Consider the following 10,838-nt stretch of genomic DNA (forward strand, 5'->3'; position numbering starts at 1 on the left):
TGGGACTGTCGTGCGTGGGCTGTGAGCTAAGGACTGTGATAGTGGCAGCGAGAATAACTGCGGGGCTGCGTGAGACAGTAAATGTTAGTTGAGGAAAACCAAGCATGAATTAGTGTGTCTGAAAATTAACCCTTGTCTAGTCGCACGAAAATTATTACGTTACTAGCCGCGCACTGAGGTAACCACCGGGGTTAAAAATGCGCGTCATTTTCGTCCTTTGAGATGTTCTTTTGGCATGTTCTTTTGCAGAATCCTTCGGTATCATTTAAAGAAACCCATTCAAGTACTTTTAGGCTAGTTTTACACAGTTTGTTCGATCTAAAAGCAGAATACTGTAGACCTTAACTATGTCGAATGATCTTCTGATATTAAATTCGTGAGACTCGCCATTACCTAGGACGAACACATCATGAAATAATATGAAATAATATTTTTTCTAAAATAAGTTTAGAAGAACAAAACAACAAGGTTATCGACGTATAAAATAAAAAATATGCACTAAAATATAAGGTAATTTACTTAATCGCACACGGAGGAAACGTCCAGGCGATGTCACTCGTCAAAACAATGATCCAACACTCGCACACAGGATGCACGATGGCCCCGAAATGCTGACAGGACGAGTCCAAATGAACACGGAGAATGGATGGGGAGACCCGCAGTTCAACTGGGAAGTTCAGTACCGTGCAAAATTTAATCGGCCCGGAGGAAATCTCCGTGAGCGACTAATTAAGGGTTAAGAACGCTGAGAGGGCGTGAACGGTGTTATGTTGTGTAAGTAGTTGTGCTGGGGTGCCTGTTTGTAGTGAGTATCTATTACTAGAGAGTCAGTACATTTTAGAAGTTAAACGATACCAGTTGTTATGCTCCTCTACTTATCCCGTGTCGGACTGAATGGCTCAGACGGTTAAGGAGCTGGCCTTCTGACCCCAACTTGGCAGGCTCGATCCTGGTTCAGTCCGGTGGTACTTGAAGGTGCGTCAGCCCCGTATCGGTAGATTTACTGGCCTATAAAAGAACTCCTGTTGGACTAAATTCCGGCACCTCGGCGTCTCCGAAAACCGTGAAAGTAGTTAGTGGGACTTAAATCTAATGACATTATTATATATCCTATCAACACGTAGCATTGTGTATAGTATTATTTATCTTGCCCAAACTGGCCAATTATTGTAAATTGGCCATTTTGATTGATTTTGAAGTAAAGGAACTTGTGCCTTCAAAACTTTATTGAACTTGGTATATGTCTTAATTATGCGTTATCACATAATTTGATGACGAACATGATTGTTACATTTTTCAATAATACAAAAATATCCGACCAATCGGAAATAGGCCCGTGAAGTGCCAACTTCAATTAATGAAATAAATTTATAAAAATCAAAAGTCTCTTCATGACAGGCCATGTTATGAACAAGTGAAACAAATTACGATTTTAGCAGTCCACCGCTGTCAACCTAGTGACTTTGAGGAAGTTTTCTGACCTTAACCTGTTCTGCTAATCATCCGTTACCTCTAGCGACGACACGCTTGCGACAATAACGATATTAACACAACACCGAAATATTATGTTGTGCGTCATCGAAGATTCGAATTATTCCAAAGGGCATAAATATGCGAGTTATTGCTGTCAAGTGGGGGCCATCCTGCTTGGCTTACGGTAAAGACGCATACCCACTATGAGACAGGTATCAATCTGCACATATCCCACCGCGAAGTGCATTGCATTTTGAATCAGTCTCAATCAATGAAGCATGATTATACAAAGCTGAATTTAAGCAACGGTGTAATGAATGGCGTCTTTCTGGATCACCACAAGATTCAACAAAATCCGTATCCACGAAATTGATAGTCATTTTGGCGTACGATAGTCAAGATATTCTGCTGTGTAACCCGGTTGGTAATGGACACACTGAAAATTCATTCCCATTCACAGATATTGCAACGTAAACAGCTTTGCGTAGCATTCCCAGCCCTGATTGGACCGGTCGTAGCTGCCCTTAGCCCCTGTGACATCGAAATCTATATAAATAAAATTGTTTCTGTTTGTCTGTTTGTCTGTCTGTTTGTCTGTTCCACCATCACGTCGAAACGGCTGGATAGATCTCAACCAAACTTCATATTTAGAGTATACTGACCCCGGGGAAGGTTTCGATATGCATATCATTTTAAAATCTTTGAAAAGACGGGGGTTTTATAGGAAAAACGGTTTTCCTCCATTTTCTCTTATACTATTATAGGCAAAATATCGAATTTGTCGTATAAGGACGAGACAAAGCTCAATTTAATCCTCTTGACGCAAAGAACAAAACTCGGTAAGCCCTACGGGCCCGAAAACCATGTTTTAAGGCCCTAAAACCAACCGTTACGGAGATATTGGCACCACACTACCCCTGCTCTAGGAATCGGATAAAGAAATGAACTGCCGTAACCATGGCAACGTCAGCTCCAGGATTCTAGAGCAGTGAGATTATGCATGTACGTTTGGGCATAGCTGTCAACCAAAATAGGTACAAATAAGACTTAATATCTGGGAAAAAAATATACTGTTGTGTAAGGGACTCATAGGACTCCTTTGGGCGGGGATGGAAAGGGGGTGAAGAACGAGTGTAAAAATCTATATAAATAAAATTGTTTCTGTTTGTCTGTCTGTTTGTCTGTTCCACCATCACGTCGAAACGGCTGGATAGATCTCAACCAAACTTCATATTTAGGGTATACTCATCCCGGAGAAGGTTTTGATATGCATATCATTTTAAAATCCTTGAATAGACAGGGGGTTTATAGGAAAACCAGAATGGTTTTTCCACCATCACGTCGAAACGGCTGGATAGATCTCAACCAAACTTCATATTTAGAGGATACTCATCGCGGGGAAGTTTTCCATATGCATATCATTTTAAAATATTTGAATATATGGGGGGTTTATAGGAAAATCAGAATGGTTTTTCCACCATCACGTCGAAACGGCTGGATGGATCTCAACCAAACATTGTATTTAGAGTATACTAATCCCGGGGAAGGTTTAGATATGCATATCATTTTAAAATCCTTGAATAGACGGGGGGTTTATAGGAAAACCAGAGTGGTTTTCCCACCATCACGTCGAAACGGCTAGATAGATCTCAGCCAAACTTCATATTTAGAGTATACTCATCCCAGGAAAGGTTCCGATATGCATATAATTTTAAAATCTTTGAATAGACGGGGTGTTTATAGGAAAACCACAGTGGTTTTCCTCTATTTTCTCTTATACTATTGATTTTCTGTAAACTTCGTTTACCGTACGTGAAACGTCTCTTCATTATAAACAACTTTCGTTATGTTCATAATTTACCTTACTCTTGACATGACGGAGAAATTTACAATTTTCTGCTGGTATCATGCTCTGCATTTAGTGACCGACAGACCGACAACGAACCTACAGGTTACCATGGCAACGTCTCTGACTGCATGCCAGTAGGGAAGTAACGTATTGCCATTTTCCTCATCATGCTTTTAAATTCGTGGTTGTTCCTTGGGTAGATGGCAAGAGAGGCATCAATCGGCTCATCTGCGGGATATTGGCGGAATATCGTTGGAGGTTATAACCGCCCTCGAATAGATTAAGTAATAACACCATTAGTCATCTTCATATTTGTTTACCTAAGAATCACTGAACCTAAATTTCTCCTCTGTTAGCGCTTTATTATATCCATAACTCACGGCATTTATTTATTTGTCGTTATCCGGCTGTCCTCAGTTATAATCCATTTTCTATTAGTTTCAACATTCTTAACTGTATTATTTTCTTCCTTAATTACGCCGTATGTACGTGAATGCTAGAAACTACTGGATGCATTTCCACCAAGATTCGTATTTAGAATACACCTGTCCTTGATAGGTTTCAGGGCAAATATTGTTTCTAAATCCCTGAACTAACTGGGGGTTTATACGAAACCGAAACAGTGATTTTGCACTTCCAAAAAATATACACAACAAAAGTTTATGGAAGTCTACCTACCTTGGTAGAAATTAATGTCTAAACCTTTTTTTCTCATGTGCATCATTTCGATACGAGGATCAATAAGGGAGATATCATTAAAGGACCGTTTTTCTGTACAAGTCCCATCGGACTTAACTCACGAGCGGGTGCGTGTAAAGCGTATTCCTTACAACTTGAAAACTACTGAAGACATTCGAAACAAAATTTATATTTAGCATCCACCTGTCCAAAGGTAGGTTTTAAACGTAAATAACATTTCATGTTCCGGAATGGACTGGCGGTTTATAAGGAACCGAAATGGTGATTTTACTCTTCCACAATATATACAGAACAAGACCAACCTGACTGGAAATCGACCAAACCTGATGGAATTCCACCTCTAAACCTTTTTTTTCATGTGCATTTTTTCGTCAGGAGGATTAATAAGGGAGATATCATGAATGGTCACTTTTGCAGGTTAAGTCCAGCGGACATAGCCCAAAAGGTGTTTTACATGGAGCAGATTCCTTATCTATATAAATCAAATCGTAACGACTGTGTACCTCTACACTGACTATTTTGGCGAAATTTTCGTACAGCTTTCCGTTTAAGGGGTAATAATAACAATCTCCATAATTTTTGATTTCCTGAAAGTCCTAATTTTTACCCGCCTCGCCCAAAATCCACATTGTGGCATAATCTGCCAGAAGAATAAGAAGATAATTGAAATTTGACAAAATTATACGTTTTAGCCCGTAACGAATGAAAAATCCTATATCATTAAATTTTTCATTTTTTACCCCCGAAGAATATCGAAATATGCAGGCAATTTTAATGATGGTGCAGACCTTCGGAAATTCCTATCACGTAACGGATTGCACAATCTCCGTTCAATTTGGAATGATCTACAACCTTGGTCTTATGACTTTATGCCGTATCTGTATCCCTTTTACGTTTGATTTTTCTCTATTAATCGATGTTAAGTCAATTTGGAATTTTCACATGCATTATTCATACTTTCAATTACTTATATGAAATACAGAATCATCAAACTCTTCACGAAAATTGGCCCACTCAGTAGCCATATGTGAGCCAAATGCTACGTATGTAGCTGTCACATTATTATCCGAAAAGTAATGTAATGTGAGATGATCTTACAAAACCTTTACCCTGTTCCACTTTTCTAAATCTGACCCAAGAATAGATGACATATCATTGGACCAGCCATTTAGGCCACTAAATCCGGCGTGTCTTATGGTATAATCCTTTGTCGATATGACGTACGTTTAGTAGCAGTTAATCTGTAAATGAAGGTCTTCAATATTGTAAACACGCATATACTTTCGTATGTCGATCTATATATATTCACTGATGTCGATTTAGCGATCGAGAAAGGGTCGGTCTGCTATTGTAATCAGTACTCCCCACACAGACTTTGACTGGCAGTAGGAAAGGGTTCCTTCTCCAACTCCTGTGTAACTGTCATTAGTAAGGAAGGCCTACAATTGTAATGAATAGTTCCCTTCTCGATTTGACTTGCAGAAGGTAAGTGAGCATGCAGTTTTGTTTAAAACTCCCCTACCCGATTGTGTTTGGCAGTAGGCAAGGGTGCCCGCCATTATAAAGAAATGTACTCATCTAAAATGTGACTGGCATTAGGCATAGTGGCCTGCTATTTTGATGGAAACTCACCAACTTGGTGTGACTGGCAGTACGCTGGCTGGCAGTAGGAAAAGGGGCCTGTCATTATAATGATAACTGCACAACTCAATTTCGAGTGATAGTAGGGTAATTGCCTGCCATTATAATAAAAACTGTAATCTGTCTGGAGGTAGGAAAGGGGGGCTGCCATTTTAACGAAAACTCCCCAAATCGATTCTGTCCGCATAGTAGGCAATGGGGCCTGCAATTATAATGTAAACTTCCCAACCTGATTGTGAATGCCAGTAGGCAAGTGAGCCTGCCGTTATATCACAAATCCGTAACAAACACTTTACATTGGAAACGTACGGGGACCTCCCCATGCTCTTTCTCGGATCTTATTTACTGCATGTACACTATTTACTTCGATATTCGAATACAATGTAGAATACCGTAGCGAAGCACGGGTACATTCGCTAGTTGGAAATAATTATCTGACGAAGCATTGGAAATAATTATCTGACAAACAAGACATCGTGACAGCAGTTAGTTAGGGGGTAACTCGCATAAATGCACCCACTCCTCGTCAATGGCAACGAACCGTGGATAGCCTGGGAGACCAGTTAATGTTAAACAAGTTGTACTTGAATAAAATAGTGAGTTCAAAAATGTCATATTTGTAACTGAGAGACTAGTTTGGAGTATTTTGAAAATATTGCCCGCGATCAGAGAGACGTCAACGGTCAAATATCATGCCTTTTTTACCCAACGCCTTGTCTCATTGCTTGGTATACCCGGAAGAGTATGGATTCGATACCCCGCCAGGAAGAATAATTTGAAACGAGATATCCCGCCTTGAGAGGAGAATGAATCTGAGGTTCACTCAGTTTACTACAAAAACGAGTACAAGGTTAAATTACTGGCGCGTGGGGGAGGGGGCAAACATGGACGGACATTAACGTAAGTACTATATCTCACCAGCGTTAATGTTGTGGATAGTGGAAGCCTTTCTGAAGACAAAAATATTTGTCATAAAAACGTTAATGACCTTAATGAATCTGCACCCTTGTATGTGAATTAAATACTTGGATACCTTCTATTCCCCTGACTCCAACATCTTCTGATCAAAGTTTTTAAAATAGCAAGCAGCATTACTTTAAATAGAGAACACAGTCCCTATGTACAGGTATCCGAAAACAAAATATTAGCTATGTTGTTGCGCAGCCGTGCAGAATGCTGCTCCGAGGAGTTTAGTCCTAGCAATAATTGTATTCCAGTGGAATATTTACTGTTGACACTGCACAGAATAACACACGTGCAATACAATTGCTCAGTACATGCACGGACGAAATCCTTCTTCTGATATCCACAACCTCAATAAACAACCGACTGATCGCCAGTGATATACTATCACCGCTCGTTCATTGCTTAAGTAGACACACCTGATAAGGAGAGGTCCACGAACTGAAACAGAGAAGTCAGCGAACAGTTCTAAACACTCTGTACACGTAAGATGGTCCTTAACAAGGACCTGTATACTTCAATCTGTTCAAGTATGCTGATATAGCAACCTCTCTCGAAATTAGTTAACTAAAATGTATTTATTTATTACTTCAGAGGTTCCCTGGTACAGCCGGTAAAAGCGTGATCGGTTTTCCAGGATGATTTTTAAGATGTTTTACGTCGCACCTACATAGATAGCTCTTATGGCTACGATGGGATCGGAAAGATCTAGGAAATGAAGGGAAGCGGCTGTGACCTTAATTAAGGCATAGACTTATTTGCCTGGTGTGAAAGGGAAAGCAACGGGAAACAATGTTCAGAGGTGCTGAGAGTGGGGTTCGAACGTACTACCTCCAAAATGCAAGCTCACAACTGCGCGCGGTGTGGGTTACTGTAGTCACGTCCTAGTTCGTGAACCATGGACAACGGCTGAGTGGCCTAGTAAGTGGTCCTGAGAGTCGGGTTACCAGTTGCTATGGAATGGGAGTGGGCATCTCGGACATATTCTGAGTCAAGGCCCTCCTTGTTCTCAGGCGGCTAGAACTATACAATTCACCGCTGGTCCATAACCCGTTAGAGGAATGATCCTCACATGGACTATGTGCAAGTATGGTAGCATCCAGCTTCATGAAATTACCGAGCTCAGAACATTTTAAGTAAGCCTCGGGCCTATGGGAGTAACGGAGTCCCACTCCCACTTGACAGGCGAGGGACTCCTTGGAAACAACTTGGCGAACGAAATGGAATTCGATGGGGACCTATCAATAATAATGGGGCTTATGGAAGAAATAAAATAGAACTGGTTGAGTCAGCAAAGAAGATGCATCTGGATGTGCTAGGAGTAAGTGATATTGGGGTAAGGTGAGATAACGAGAAAGAGATAGGAGATTATAAAGTGTACTTGACGGGTCTTAGAAAGGGAAGGGCAGAATCTGGGGTAGGGCTCCTTATCAGGAATACCATTGCATGAAACATAGTTTCTGTTAGGCACGTAAATGAGCGAATGATGTGGGTAGATTTGGCAGTTGGAGGAATTAGGACTAGAATTGTGTCCGTGTATTCACCATGTGAGGGTGCAGATAAGGATAAAGATGACAAGCTTTATGAAGCATTGAGTAACATCGTGGTCAGGGTCAACAGCAAGGATAGAATAGTGCTATTGGGCGATTTCAATGCGAGAGTTGGGAGTTGAACTGAAGGATACGAAAGGGTGATTGGCAAATGTGGGGAAGATATGGAAGCTAATGGGAATGGGAAGCGTTTGCTGGACTTCTGTGCTAGTATGGGTTTAGCAGTTACGAATACGTTCTTCAAGCAAAAGGCTATTTACCGCTTCACATGGGAGGTTAGCGGTACCAAATACATAATAGACTGTATATTAACCGACTTCAAATTCAGGAAATCTGTTAGGAATGTAGGAGTTTTCCGGGGATTTTTCGATGATACAGACCACTATCTGATCTGTAGTGAACTATGTATCTCTGGGCTTAGGGTACAGAAAGTGAAATCTGTCTGCAAACGAATAAGGGTAGAAAATCTCCAGGACGAGGAAATTAGACAGAAGTACATGGATATGATTAGGGGCTGCCTATCCGAGGCGGTAAAAGCGTGCTCGTTTCAACCGAAATGACGTGGGTTCGACTCCCCGTCAGGAAGTCGAAAAATTTTAGAAATGAGGTTTCCTCTTCCGCAGCTGCACATAGCCCTGAGGTTCACTCAGCCTACACCAAAAATTAGTACCAGGTTAATTCCTGAGGACAAAGGCGGCCGGGCGTTCAGCTAACCACTCTACCCCACATGGTGCCGAGGTTAAGGATAGTGGAAGCCTTTACCTTCCACTCCTCCAAGGGCCTTCATGGCCTGTACGGAGATGACTTTGCTTTGCTTACATGGATATGATTAGTGAGAAATTTCGAACAGTGGACAGTAAGCAGGTTCAGGATATAGAAAGTGAATGGGTGGCATACAGGGATGCTATAGTAGAAACAGCAAGGGAATGCCTACGAACAACTGTGTGTAAAGATGGGAAAAAGCGAACATCCTGGTGGAATGTTGAAGTGAGAGCAGCTTGTAAACGTAAAAAGAAGGCTTATCAGAAATGGCTCCAAACAAGGGCCGAGGCAGACAGGGATTTGTACGTAGATGAAAGAAACAGAGCGAAACAAATAGTTGTTGAATCCAAAAAGAAGTCGTGGGAAGATTTTGGTAATAACCTGGAAAGGCTAGGTCAAGCAGCAGGGAAACTTTTCTGGACAGTAATAAAGAATCTTAGGAAGGGAGGGAAAAGGGAAATGAACTGTGTTTTGAAAAATTCAGGTGAACTCATAATAGATCCCAGGGAATCACTGGAGAGGTGGAGGGAATATTTTGAAAATCTCAATGTAAAAGGAAATCATCCTGGTGGTGTTTGTTGCGAACAGCCAAGCTCACGGGGAGGAGGAAAATGATATTGGTGAAATTACGCTTGAGGAAGTGGAAAGGATGGTAAATAAACTTCATTGTCATAAAGCAGCAGGAATAGATGAAATTGGACCTGAAATAGTGAAGTGTAGTGGGAAGGCAGCGATGAAATGGCTTCAAAGAGTAGTAAAATTAGCATTGAGTATTGGTAAGGTACCTTCAGATTGGACAAAAGCAGTAATTGAACCTATCTATAAGCAAGGGAACAGGAAGGATTGCAACAAGTATCGAGGTACTGAACCCATAATTCTACGATGAAAAAAATATTTTTTAATTTTCTCAATATTTATTTCAAATCAACAAGCTACTTTTATTTTTTAGGGCAGCCATGTTGCGCTCCTAGAGCGTCGATGTCGCATGGGAAAGATCTCACCCGCGGCAAGCTCGTGAAATACCGTGACACCTCGGCGGACTTCGAGTGCCCGATAATTCTTCAAATTAACGGAATTCTACGTGACGAGAGATTTTGGCAATACAGTAAATAAAGAATTAAATAATCTAAATTATTCTTAAACCCTACGTGAAGACAGAGCCCCCAGGGTAAAACATAAATTCAGTTAAGCCTAAGTACAAATCAGCGTCCGATCCGAGGACTAGCTCCACGTGCCAAGGTCAATGGATGAAGAAAACCCGCGAAACGCCCGGGCAGAAATAATTCATTTCACCTGTTGCGAGTGTGGTAAAATTATGAGATTAACATCTAAAATAATCACAAGTCTGTCCGGAATTCTGGAACAAGTTTCATGAAAATCGGTCTATTGGACGCGAAATTAGCAGATTGCGCAATCAAGCTTAGTAGTGTGTGTAGCGTCCCTCATAAGACTATAAAAGGAACCCCGCACTGCATATTTTTCAGTGTCGATCTGGTTTTTGAAGCAGCTGGAGCTTACGCCCGTCGTCAGCAGAAATTTGTCCGAGATTGATTTATGAATAACTTAGTACATGTTCGTGGCTGAGGTCAACATCTTCTGTTAGAAAGGGAAGGTGATAGAAATTTTTCTGAACATTTTGCTGAAAAACTGTGAAAGCATAGGCGTATGTTAAAGTACACAGCAGATTTTATTGTATCACCTCATGTGCGTTTGAAAGGGGTAAGAGAGTTGGGAAGCTAGTCAGAGTAGTTCTGATTTCGTTATCTGTTGAACACCTGTTATGTTGGGTTGACAGAGAGAGACAACTCTGGGAAGTAGGTAGACAGTCGTAGTTGACTGCAGAACGAGGGAGGTTTGTGGTACAAATTATAACGAGGAAAGTGCGTGATTTATGTTGTAAT

General features: G+C 41.0%; 1 pseudogene; it reads left to right on the plus strand.

Annotated features, from left to right (window-relative positions):
* The first annotated feature begins 7,925 nt into the window (after positions 1-7,925).
* LOC137502381 (craniofacial development protein 2-like) lies at positions 7,926-8,549 on the plus strand (annotated as a pseudogene).
* Positions 8,550-10,838: the final 2,289 nt, after the last annotated feature.

Source organism: Anabrus simplex, chromosome 1 (assembly GCF_040414725.1).
Source record: "Anabrus simplex isolate iqAnaSimp1 chromosome 1, ASM4041472v1, whole genome shotgun sequence".
Taxonomy (NCBI): domain Eukaryota; kingdom Metazoa; phylum Arthropoda; class Insecta; order Orthoptera; family Tettigoniidae; genus Anabrus; species Anabrus simplex.